Source organism: Mugil cephalus, chromosome 18 (assembly GCF_022458985.1).
Source record: "Mugil cephalus isolate CIBA_MC_2020 chromosome 18, CIBA_Mcephalus_1.1, whole genome shotgun sequence".
NCBI classification, from domain to species: domain Eukaryota; kingdom Metazoa; phylum Chordata; class Actinopteri; order Mugiliformes; family Mugilidae; genus Mugil; species Mugil cephalus.
Genome location: NC_061787.1, coordinates 3,041,629 through 3,054,523, shown reverse-complemented (window position 1 = coordinate 3,054,523; position 12,895 = coordinate 3,041,629). Strand labels below are relative to the sequence as shown.

Sequence of the window (12,895 nt, the reverse complement as noted above, 5' to 3'; positions counted from 1 at the left end):
TTATTCTTGTTATGTTTGTGTGCTTGTTTTAAGTTGTATTAAGTAAGACAGTAGGAGGTCGACACCTTATACGACGCTGCCCCGAGGGTTTGGATCTGGCAGTGAAGCGGATACGTAACTGAGTGAGATCAGGGCGTCTGCAGGTGGTTTAGCTTCTCCACAAACATGTGTTTAAAGAGGGATCAAGTGAGATTTTGTCCTTATGCTGCACGGGAGGTTCCTGTTTAGGCGTCTAAAAACCAAATGTTTGATTTATTTCTGACTCTCAACCCTTAATATTTATGATGAGGACTGAAGTGGATTAAAAGATTTATGTAAAACTTTTATAAAATCTGCTATTTTAAGGGCCTTTTTTGAAAAGGACACATTCGTCCCTTAATGGAAAGAAATGGAAAGAACGTGACTATTTTATGTTCCTGCAGTCAGAAGGATAGAAGAGTAACTAAACTCGGATTGGTTGGAGGATTATACAGGTGATGCAGAGGTGTTATATTCCCCCATAATTAAATCCAAATGTTACCAGACTCTGATTCTGAATCTAGATATGACAGGTCAGATGTATTATTATTATTATTTTTAAGTCAGTCCAAACTCAAGGGTTCATTTCCTCAAAAGCCAAACAGTGCCTCTCTATCTCTCTCTCTCGCCCTCTAGTGGTGACTATGGACACTCTCAGATAGAGGAGGAGGAGGTGAACACAGGTAACAAAACCTGGATTTAACTGACCTAATCGATAGGAGCCTCCTGTTGAATAATTAGTTCACGGGTGATTATCTTTCAGCTGATATTCAACCAGTTCTTTAAGCCCAAATGATGCAACAACCATGTGCAAAGACACCACATCCTGTGGTGGTGGAAGAGATGTTAGTTCTGTTTCAAGGTCCAGGTTCGGGGGGGATGAGGTCAGCTGACTTCCATCCATGGAGGTTTTCTTCCATATTCCACAAAAAACAACGCCAGGATTCATGGGGCTCAAATGGTGAAAGAGTGGTTCAGGGAGCATGAGACCAGATCAGAGTCCAGACCTGAACCCCATAGAGAATCTTTGGGATGTGTTTGAGAAGGTTTTGTGCAGTAGTCATACTCTAAAGTTATCAATGCAACATCTGAATTAAAAACACTGGGTGGAAATGAATCTGGTGACTTTGTAGAAGCTTGTTATTGACTCACTGTCACAGAGAATGAAGCTGGAGTCAAAGCTGAAGGAGGAGCTCCACCCACAGACTAGAGTGGAGGAGTGCTCAGATAGAGGACATGAGGAGGTGCAGGTGATAAATAGAGGACACACCTGTACGAGGAGGTGCAGGTGAACACAGGTGACATTTGCTCGGAGTCTCCTGCAGGAGGTGATCGCTTTCAACCGGACACTGACTCTTTGAATCTCTCTCTCCCTCATCTTCTGTCTCCGCTTTCTCCTCCTAGCCTACAGCCTCTCCTCCTGTCCTCCTCCTCCTCCTCCTCCTCCTGCTCCTCCTCTCTCCCCCCAGGAGGAGGCGAGTGTTTTCCATCTGGAGACGTACCTCACGGAGCCGAGGCGCCTGGAGTCCAGGAGGCTGCGCTCCTTCTCCTCGCCCCCCGACACCGGACAGCAATACTCCCGCATCTCCTCCCCCGTCACCTCCTCCCCGTCTTCCTCCTGCTGCCACCCTCCTCCTCTGGCCCCACCCACGTCTGCGTCTCCTCCTATCAGTCCGGTGAGTGAGGAACATCTTTTGATCATGTTTGTTTTTTGTTCTTAATGGGACTTTGTAGCATGTGGCTAATGCTAACACACAGATAGACTTCATTATTATTGCACTAAAGCAAAACAAAACTATTTCAATAATTATCCAATTTATTGTTAACCTATTTTATGTTTTATTTTATTTTTCTATTACATTTTATTATTCATGTTTATTCCCTTATTATTGATCTATTTTATTTTAATATTTATATATTTTATTATTGATCTATTTTATTTTATTATTTACCGATTGTATTTTAATATTTATATATTTTATTTGCCTATTTTCATATTTATCTATTTCATTTTAATTGATCTATTTTATTTTATTATTTATCTATTTTATTATTGACCTACTTCATTTTAATATTTATTTTATTGTTGACCTTTTTTATTTTAATATTTGTCCATTTTATTTCATTATTGACCTGTTTCAGTTTGCTATTTATCTATCTCATTTTATTATTGACCTTTTTTATATGAATATTTATCTGTTTTATTTTATTATTTATATATTCTGTTAGCTCTGTTAGCCTGTTAGCCATGTTAGCTGCTGCGGTTTCCACCTGAAACCGAGCGGCGGCCGTCGGCGACTTCTACCGATAAAAGGCGACCGTGTACCGGCACAGCAGGTCCTTCCCACCGGGCAGAGGCACAAGATGGAGCCGTGAAGACTTGATTTACACCTGGATAAAAATAAATAAATAAAAACCCCGACATTCAGCGGCTCGCATCGGGAAAAGACGCGTTGAATGAACGGCGACTGTCAAGTAGGTGGTAGCTTTCATCAGCGGTTTAGACGCAGCCGAGGTCGCTTCAGAAATCAACGGATTTATGACTAAATCGTCTCCAGATTCATCCGCTCACCGTCCAGGCTGCTGTCACTTCTCCGTTTTATAGATGAAGGGGACCTCTAAAGATCGGCTGCTGCTACATCACCTGTTAATAGATAATTATTACGGATTACGTCGTTTAAACACGTTTCCTACTGATATTCCAGCTGTGAGGACAGGCCGCTTATTGACACTTCTTAATGACATGTAATGATGTCAACATTAATGCATAATGATAATTTTAGTCTCAGTAAACTTTATTATCTCCCTTGGGAGAAAACAAAAATATAGACAGACAGAAACAGTACACATTCAATCACAGTCATCTATCTATCTATCTATCTATCTATCTATCTATCTATCTATCTATCTATCTATCTATCTATCTATCTATCTATCTATCTATCTGTGATATTAACAGTGACATTAGTGTACAGCTGTGGGGTAGATAATAGACACAGAATAATGAACTGAGCTGAATGTTTGTTATACTCTGCTCATTTCTCACTGATGACATTAAATACAAAGGTTCCATTTGAAAGCAGCAAACAGGAATTGCTCTGAAAGATCTCCGTCAGGTCATCTTTTATGATTTAAACAACTACTGCACGTCTGAATGGGCTAAATATAGCTGTATATCACGGTTGATTTATATAACTTTACCCATACAGCACGTGTTTACGCTGTATGGGTAAAGTTTTATTTGAATATTTGGATGCGGTATCCCCCAGAGGAGCTGTTGTGAGCTGCCTGCATGTTAAAATGTGAATTTTCTATATAAAGATGAATCAGGCCCTTTAATGTGGGGCTCCCCCTAGTGGCTGACTGCAGTATAGATCATTAAATAAGCCCCGCCCCCTCCTCGTCAACAGGCCCGTTTCACATTACAAGATTACAAGGTTGTCAACAACATCAGTGGGCCCACCACAGGGTTTAATCTGGCTCAGCAGCATGAAACTACATACATACAGACTGCAGTTTCTCAGAAAATAACTTTTATTCTTAATTCTTATCCACTCCATGTTTATGGGTTGGTTCAGACTCGTTCTGTGTGAATCTACTGAACGACCAGGTTATTCCATCCATGGAGTTTTCTTATCAGTATAAGCTTATTATTGAAACTATGCTACAGAGAATTCTGCGGGAATCAAAGCTGAAGGAGCTTCAACCAAATATTTTTGGTGGTACCTTATTTTTTTTTTTTTTTGACCAGGCTGTGCATATTGAAACTACTGGCCCAATAATGATGTAGTCAAGGACAAAAGAAAAACGCACGACTCAACGACTTTAAGTGAAACTGAAGCTTCTCTAAATGAATATGAATAATCACGACTGACCCACCGTGTTGTTGCTTTCTGCAGGTGGAGGTTACTGACGGCATGTCGGAGCAGCCGGACCCCGATGATGCCGGTAAGATCAGAACCCGTCCCCCAGAGTCAGATCGGAACCTGTGTTGCGGAGTCAGGATGTCATTAATCCCCTCGCCTTAGCCTGCCTGAAAGACAAACCCGGGGAATAGTATCACAGACGAACAAGTTTAAATCCATAGACCGTATATAAATATGGACTCCGTGTCCTCGCCTGACCTCCGATCTGTAATTTGTCTCTGGTTGTCATTTGTGTCCCTGCAGGGACGGAGGAGTCGGAGAGGGACATCTACATGCGCTTCATGAAGTGTCACAAATGTTACGACATCATCCCCACCAGCTCCAAACTGGTGGTGTTTGACACCACGCTGCAGGTGAGACCACCTCGTCTATCCAGTGTGAACCTCGTGTCCTCATGAGGTGAGACCACCTCATCTACCAGGTATTAACCTCGTGTGTTTCAGGTGAAGAAGGCGTTCTTCGCTCTGGTGGCGAACGGTGTCCGAGCGGCTCCTCTGTGGGAGAGTAAGAAGCAGAGCTTTGTGGGTAAGACGCGTCAGGTTGCTGTGTTTCTCTTATGTGAACCTTGTAGTTGTGACTACAGGGGCAGTAAAGGCATCTGTTTCTGAAGGTCAGATTAGATTAGTCATTCCCAGCCACTGTCCTGATCCAATTTCACTTATCTGGTCAGAAAATTATTAAATGAAATTATTATTTAATTACTGCAAATAATTACACACAGCTGCACAGGAGTGTGACTGGCTCTGTTTTTCAGGCATGTTGACCATCACAGACTTCATCAACATCCTGACCAGATACTACAAATCCCCCATGGTAAGACTCTGTCCTGCTGAAGCTCTGTCTGGAGGCTCCGGGCCGACCTCCTCAGACCTAAAGCTGTGACTCTGTTCCTCTCAGGTGCAGATCTACGAGCTGGAGGAGCACAAGATCGAGACGTGGAGAGGTAACGGTCGCCGTGGTGGAGGTAGCTGCTGCTGCTGTCGTTGGTCGACTTCTAACACGAGCCTCCATGTTTTACAGAGCTGTACCTGCAGGAGACTTTCAAACCCCTGGTTCACATCTCACCGGACGCCAGGTAGCAAACACGAACACGCTGCAGCATGAAGGGCTCACAAAAAAGTCTCCATCTGGATCTAACTTAGCGAGATAATTCCTGCATGGGTTTCAGCTCTAAGCCCAACTAATGCAATGAGCAGCTTCTCAATTCCTCAACAACAATGTGGAAAGACACAACCAGTGGTGGTGGAAAAGATGTTATATCATTGGCTGCATCAAGCAGAGAAAACATCTAAGAAGACTGAAGCACAAACTACTAAAATTGGGTTAAGAAGTTTTTAAAATCTGGAAGGATTCTGGAGAAGCATCGTCTTCCAGGAAGAAATGTGGTGGGTTGTATTGATCAATACAAGATGTTGGTGAAAAATGAGTGCAGCACCGGATGAAATAAATCTGGTGACATTGTAGAAGCTTCTTATTGAATCAGTGACACGGAGAATGATGCTGGAGTCAAAGCTGAAGGAGCTCCAAGCAGATATTAAGAGTGGAGGACGTTTTATTTTTGGTCAGGTTGTGTATTTATATAGAGTCAGGATTTAGACTCGTCAATGAATAATTTATTATTTGCTGGAAGTAAAGAGGAGAAGAGAAGAGAGAGAGGAAAAGAAACGAGGAGAGGAAGGAAACAACTGATTGGAAATGTAGAAAAGAAGAAGATGGAGAGATTTAAAGAGAAAGAAAGAAGCAAGACAAGCATCAGAAGACCTGTACTTGTAAATTCAGTGTCACCATCACCTCTGTCTCTCTTCCTCAGTATATTTGAAGCCGTGTACTCGCTGATCAAGAACAAGATCCATCGTCTCCCCGTCATCGACCCGGTCAGCGGGAATGCTCTCTACATCCTGACGCACAAGAGGATCCTCAAGTTCCTGCAGCTCTTTGTGAGTTCTTCGGTCAGCTGACTGATCAGCTGTTTTCGGTCAGCTGTGGAGGAGCATGTGGTGGCTCCGGGTTGAGTTTCCGGCCGCTGGTTCTCACGCTGCTTCTGCTTCAGGTGTGCGAGATGCCCATGCCGGCGTTCATGAAGCAGACTCTGGAGGAGCTCGGCGTGGGGACGTACGCCAACATCGCCTACATCCACCCCGACACGCCGCTCATCACGGCGCTGTCCGTCTTCACGCACCGCCGCGTCTCCGCCCTGCCGGTCGTCGACCACAACGGTAACTCTGCAGCTCCAACGTCTTTTTATTTATTAGTTACCATTATAAACACAAACTAAAGTTCTTCTTCTTCTTCTTCTCGTCATCTTTGTGTGTTTGCAGGCAGAGTGGTGGATATCTACTCCAAGTTTGACGTCATCGTGAGTACATGTCGTCATGGTGACCACGGCTGTGTGGTGGTGTCAGCTGATTTCTTTTTTTTCTTTATTTGTTTATTTGGTGAGAGCAGAGCAAATTAATGCAAATTAACGCTTGGTACAAAGACATATATGTATATATATATATGTACCGGAACATAAATTTACCGTTTACTTTTTATTTTTAGAGGTCTGCTCTAGGGGTTTAATTTAGTTTCACTTTTGAAATCCCATTTCTTCTCGCTGGGCTTCAGTCCAAGTTGAGCAGTCGATCTTGAGTTTCATTGCTCATGCACTGTTTTTATTGACAGTTTTTACTTTGTGTTTTAGCTCAGGGGTGTCAAATTAAAATTTAATAAATGCACAAAGTCATGGGCCAGAATATTTTTGGTGCATTTGTTTATACAGAAATTAAAGCCATATAAAGGGTTTTTTTGCTTATGTTTTGGGGTTTGCATGCCGTAAGCCTTTTCAGCGCTTTGTTTTACCCTTAAGGGTGGTATTTATTACACAATTACACAATTTTCATTCATTCCATTGTCATGTATTTACATATTTTTGTCGCAGAACCTAAGTATTTGGGTCCTTTTATATGCACCCCCTCTACATACTCAGCGAGGGACTTGAACATGTTATTATATTTCACTGTGTTTTTCAATACTTCATTCTTTTCGTTGCTAATATACTGTGTTTTGTCTCATCCCTTTATATTATATGTAAACAGATATTCTGCCTTCTGTCCAGGAAGCTCCTGTTTTCTGCCTTTAGTGCAGAGCCAGAGTTTGACACCTATGTTTTATCTCATATATTGTTAATTCATTTCTGTTGTTCAACTGAGGTTGCTTTAAAATCTGATTAGTTTTCAAATTGTGCGCGTTGAATTTTATATTTTTATATTTTGTTGGTGTGATCTTTCTCGCTCAGAACCTGGCGGCAGAAAAGACCTACAACAACCTGGACCTGACGGTGACTCAGGCTCTGCGCCACCGGTCCCAGTACTTTGAAGGAGTCATGAAGTGCAACAGGCTGGAAACGCTGGAGACCATCGTGGACCGCATCGTCAAGGCCGAGGTAACGTCACCAGATCATCTGGTCGATCAGCTAGTCAGCTGGTCAATCAGCTGGTCGATCAGCTGGTCAATCAGCTGGTTGATCAGCTGGTCAATCAGCTGAACTCCTTCTACTAACTTCATGTGTGCAGGTTCACAGGCTGGTGGTGGTTGATGAAGACGCTCGTATCGTCGGCATCGTCTCTCTGTCCGACATCCTGCAGGCGCTGGTCCTCACCCCCGCAGGTATGCACCAAGACCCCCAGACCCCCAGACCCTTAGACCTCCAGACCCCCAGACCCCCAGACCATGTCCTTGTGAGGACATAATGCTCCAGACCATAGTTAGAACCTTCGAGTCTAAACCAGGTCTGAACATGACTACGACTAAACAAAGAAGAAGGATGATGTCAAACCTGAAATGAATAGTATGATTTTTGTCTGATGTGGACACTCACCGTCCAACTCTGGTCTCTCTGCAGGTCTCGGGAGGAAGGAGTCTCTCCCTCCTCAGCACACAGCTTTGGACCCAGCAGGACCAGAGGCACCATGTAAATCTGGACAGGACCAAGACCAGGGAGAGGGACAGGGACAGGACCAGAAAACCAATACAGAGCTAGAAGGTAGACCCGAACCTCATCAGGACCAGGATCAGGACCAGGGACAGGATCAGAAACCTGATACAGAAATAGAAGGTGGACCTGAACCACATCAGGTACAGGACCAGGACCAGGACCAGGGACAGGGACAGGACCTGAAACCCGATACAGAGCTAGAAGGTAAACCTGAACCATATCAGGACCAGGACCAGGGACAGGGACAGGGACAGGGACAGGGACAGGACCAGGACCAGGACCAGGACCAGGAATCTGGTAAAAGCACAGAGACGGAGACAGAGACAGAATGCAGGGAGGCTGATACTGCAGAGACCTGCCAGCAGGGGGAGAAAGAGAGGGAGACAGAGAAGAAGGGAGAGACACCAGAGGGGGAGACAGAGAAGGAGGGCGAGACAACAGAGGGAGAGACACCAGAGGAGGAGACAGAGAAGGAGGGCGAGACAGAGAAGAAGGGAGAGACGCCAGAGGAGGAGACAGAGAAGGAGGGCGAGACAACAGAGGGGGAGGCAGAGAAGGAGGGGGAGACGCCAGAGGGGGAGACAGAGAAGGAGGGCGAGACAACAGAGGGGGAGACAGAGAAGGAGGGGGAGATAGAGAAGGAGGGGGAGACGCCAGAGGGGGAGACAGAGAAGGAGGGGGAGACAACAGAGGGGGAGACAGAGAAGGAGGGGGAGACAGAGAAGGAGGGGGAGACAACAGAGGGGAAGACAGAGAAGGAGGGGGAGACAGAGAAGGAGGGGGAGAAAACAGAGGGGGAGACAGAGAAGGAGGGAGAAGCATCAAAGGAGGAGATAGAGAAGGAGAACGGGGGTGAGATAGAAGGGGAAACTGGGGGAGAAGCAGCGGAGGGGGAGACGAGTGGAAGGGAGGATGAGGAAGAGGAGAAAGATGAAGGAGGTGAGGAGGGGGAAGAAGAAAGGGAGGAGGGGGAGGCGGCTTGACGTCCTCACCCCACGTCTCTCTGGACTTTGTTGAATGAAGCCGACCACCGCAGAAGAAGAGCAGGGACAAGAAGGGGCGGGGCCACCGCTGTCTGAACCCTGACGTGTGATTGGCCCAGAAGTCGGCTGCTGTGGAGGTGGGCGGGGTCGGTGTGCCGCAGCCAATCAGGGAACTCCTTTGGTCCTCGGGTTCTGGAGGCGATTCATGGACCCTCGTCATCGAGAGGAGAGGATCCATGAAAATCCCGACCAGGAACCAGAACTCCTCCTCCTCACTGTTCCTCTGTGACGTCATAAAGGGGGCGGGCCTTTGGACTGGACAAGGCCTCTGATTGGTGGAGACAGAAATCAGAGGTCCAGCCTGTAGGGGGCGCTCACACTGAACCTTTAATAACCAGTCTGACTTTATAGACTTTATAGGTACATGTTTTCATCCAGCACCCAGGAGCACTCTGGGAAGTGTAGTGGTTTAATTAAGACAACTGTGATGCGTTCACTGCCATCATGAAGTCAGTGACATGTAGAGTGATGGAAGGAAGGAAGGAAGGAGGAGGAAAGAAAGGAGATTGTGTGTCTATAAACAGCAGCGCCATCATGTGGTCAGTAGAATATTTTCTCTAATGGATCTCTATGATGAATTAAATGTCCTGATAATTTTTCTTCTTATTGTCTTTTAGATTTCCTTTCATTTTTTTTTTTGGTGAGATTTAGATTCTAGAAAATAAATGAAATAAAAATGTTTCCAAGTGGTTTTCATCTGGTTTCATGAGATGAACGCGTTCGTTGAAAAAGACAAATATGAGCCAGAAATAAAGAAAGGATGGATTCTCCTCCTCTCGTCTTCCTCCGTGATTCCTCATGTCTGTTAACTGATTAAATGTGGATATTTTGTTCTTCTTTCCACTAAAACATCTGGAGTTTTTTTTTGTTTTGTTTTGTTTTTTGACAAGTTACTGCTCCAGTCCCTGAACTAAAATGAGTTTAGAGGTCCAGTACAGTTTAGACTGATCGTAAATCAGGAGGGACAAACTCATTTTAGTTCTTTTTAATTCAGTTTGATCACAATGTACCAAACCAGTAACCTTTTACATTTGTTTTAGTCCAGGAAGAATAAGTAAATTAAGTTAATTAATTATCCGTTAAAAAAAGTGCAGTGTCTTGAGAATAACTGGTGTAATCTGGTCTCATGTCTGTCTGATGTTTAGTCCTGGGTCTGTTTAGTCCTGGTCTCAGTCTCGTGTTCTGTCCACTTCTCTGAATAAACCAGTGAATAAATTAGGTATACAAGTCATTTTCATGTTAAAATTTCTGTCTTCTGTGTAATCGTCACAGATTCGAGCCCCTGGTTGTCTGCTGTTAGCCCGCAGGCCTTATGTTTGACACCAGTGTCTTAAACAACCTCCACACGTTTTATAGAAGCTAATTTATTCATACACGTTTCATAAAGTTTGAAACCTAAAATAAATTTTTCCCATCGAAGCCAGTTTGTTAATGCGATGGTAAACAAATATTTCTTCTGTGACTAAGACGATGACGAGCTAAAACTAATCTGATGGCAGAACTATGAGGAAATGTTCAGACTAGAGTGTTGTTTGATGAGAGATGAAATAGAGAACAGGTTTTATTTGTCAAAAGCACAGTGAAATGTGTTTTTTGTACCTGCAGCCAGTAGTCAAATTGTAAATCTAAAGTGAGTAGCAACAATAATGCATACATTGTATTTAAAATAACAATAAGTGCAGTGGTGCAGTGATACTTGAGTCCAGTAAAAGCTCAGAGTTGATCAGACAGAAGGATGTAGATGGAAACTCTTCTTCAGCCTGATGGCAGCAGAGAGAAGAGAGAGGATCCAGGATCTTCTTGGCCTTTAACCAGTGATGTTTTGTAAAATGTTCTGCAGTTTGGGGACGGGGGTCCCTCAAGAAGGGCAGGAAGTCTGGTGCAGTTTCCCATCCTGGTGGTGATGCTCTTGTGTAAAAGTTCCTGAGCTCCTCGAGAGGGAGCCTGAAGCCTCTGAGGAGGTGGAGACTCTGTCTGGACTTCTTCACTCTGGTGTTCAAGTGTTGAGTCCATGACAGGTCCTGTGAGGTGGTCACTCCTCTTTCCACCTCAGAGCTGCTGAGCTGAGTGGATGGATCCCGGTACCAGTCCTCCAGGTGGGACACTGCCCTGTGACGGGGTCAGTTTTTTATGGAAATGTGCATGTTTTTGTTTTTAACCTGTTTGTGTGTTTGCATGCATTTTTAGTGCAGTAAACTCCAGCAGCAATCATTAGATTGGCAGCATGTGTGCAAATAGATCACTCAAACTTTTTAAAGGAGGCAGACAGCAAGAGGAACTCCACACAGGAGGACACACTCTCTTCTCGGGTCGGGGGGACTTGGCTCAGACGGATCACCTACCAGTGGACGCTGGCTTGGATTGGAGGAAGGGCCCTTAACCCAGGCACTGAGGCGATCGCCCCTACACCCCTACACCCCTACACCCCTACCTGGAGCTTTGATGCCCTTCAACAGGAGGCCCTGCTGGAGGAGGAAGGGAATGGATACAAATAGCTAGAGCACCACTGGGTAGCCCAGCTCATGCAATTGGTTGGTTGTTCTCAAACAAATGTCTCACTATTCAATCTAAGCTAAGGATGCATCCATTTAATCTCATTAACACTAAGGGTTTTTCACATTTTCACCAGTGCAGTGAATTCAGAAGTACAGCCCTAAAACATACAACAACAGTGGACATCACATCACATGTGGTTCCAACCAAGTTCAATGCTCCACTTCCCAATTCATTAATACACAGGATAGGATATTACAATTCTTTGTGCCATGATTCAAGACACAACTCATTTAAAAGCCCAGTGTAACTGAGAAACCAACCAGCAGGCTAGCAGTCAGCTACAAACTAGCAAGTTAACACCAGCTAACTAGCCTAGCCAACGGCAGCAGGTAAGAAGTGATGGGACACACCGCCCCTGCTCTCGCCAACTCTAGGGGTATTTTACCTGTTTTAATTAAAAATTTTACTGCTCAAATGTGAAGCTACATAGGGTGTGGCCATTAACTTAGCAAAGTCTTGGCTACTGCTACAGTGAGGTGCTAACCCAAGAGGAAGCTTTGTTGAGTCGTCCAAAAGAAAGTCCTCAAGGAAAAATTGTCACATGAGGTCAAAGTCCAAAAAGAAAAGAAGATCATCTGTGAATCTGTAATGGATCCAGGGGGTATAAAGGGCGTTAGAGGGCTATTTGATCTCAGTTAGTGTTGAAGCCGTGTAGCTACAGAGGAGGAGGAGGAATCAAACATTTGAAGGAGCTTCACTCTGATATTGATCCAGCCTCCATCACGGCCATTTACTATGAAGTTAAAGAAGTCTCATCTAAGCACTTTACTAGTTACATGAAGTTATTGACCTCTGACCTTTTACTGACACATGTTTAACCAGTGGACAGTAGAGTGGATGACGGATTAGCATTTAGCATTGAGCTAAAGCTGATCAACCTAAAGCATGTGTTGTTTCTCCTCTGCTTTAGTTTGGGATACTCTTCATGTTTGATGCTGACCACATTGGTCTGGTTCCTCTCAGGGCCAGAGTAAAACACTGTTCTCTAATGACGTCTTGAATTTACCTGCACAGTCTGATCCAGCCCAGAGATAAACTCACTACTTGGACATGTAGAGAGGAGGAGCTCACCTGAGCAGGAGATCAAGATTCACGAGAACAGGGAGGGAACTCTGAGGTTGACAAAACAAACACAGACAGAAATGTGTTTGTGTTTGAGTCTTAAAAGACTTGTTGGACCTGTTCAGATCACCTGACCAGGTGATCAAAGGAGGAGCAGTGAAAGTGAAAGTATTTAGTTAGTTTGTTCATTTTGATTCAGAGTAGAAGGAAGAAAACTGACGACTGAAGCAGGGTGAGTTATATTTGTAATATTTGTCTTTTTCTTCTTCTTGTTGACTGTAGAGAGAAGACGAGTCAGAATTCAACAGTTTGAT

The 12,895-nt window shown here is 44.3% G+C and overlaps 1 protein-coding gene across 1 annotated transcript in view; it reads left to right on the top strand.

Annotated features, from left to right (window-relative positions):
• The window catches only part of LOC124995449, a 756,577-nt gene that overhangs the window by 632,417 nt on the left and 111,265 nt on the right, over positions 1–12,895 (top strand). The window lies entirely within an intron of this gene.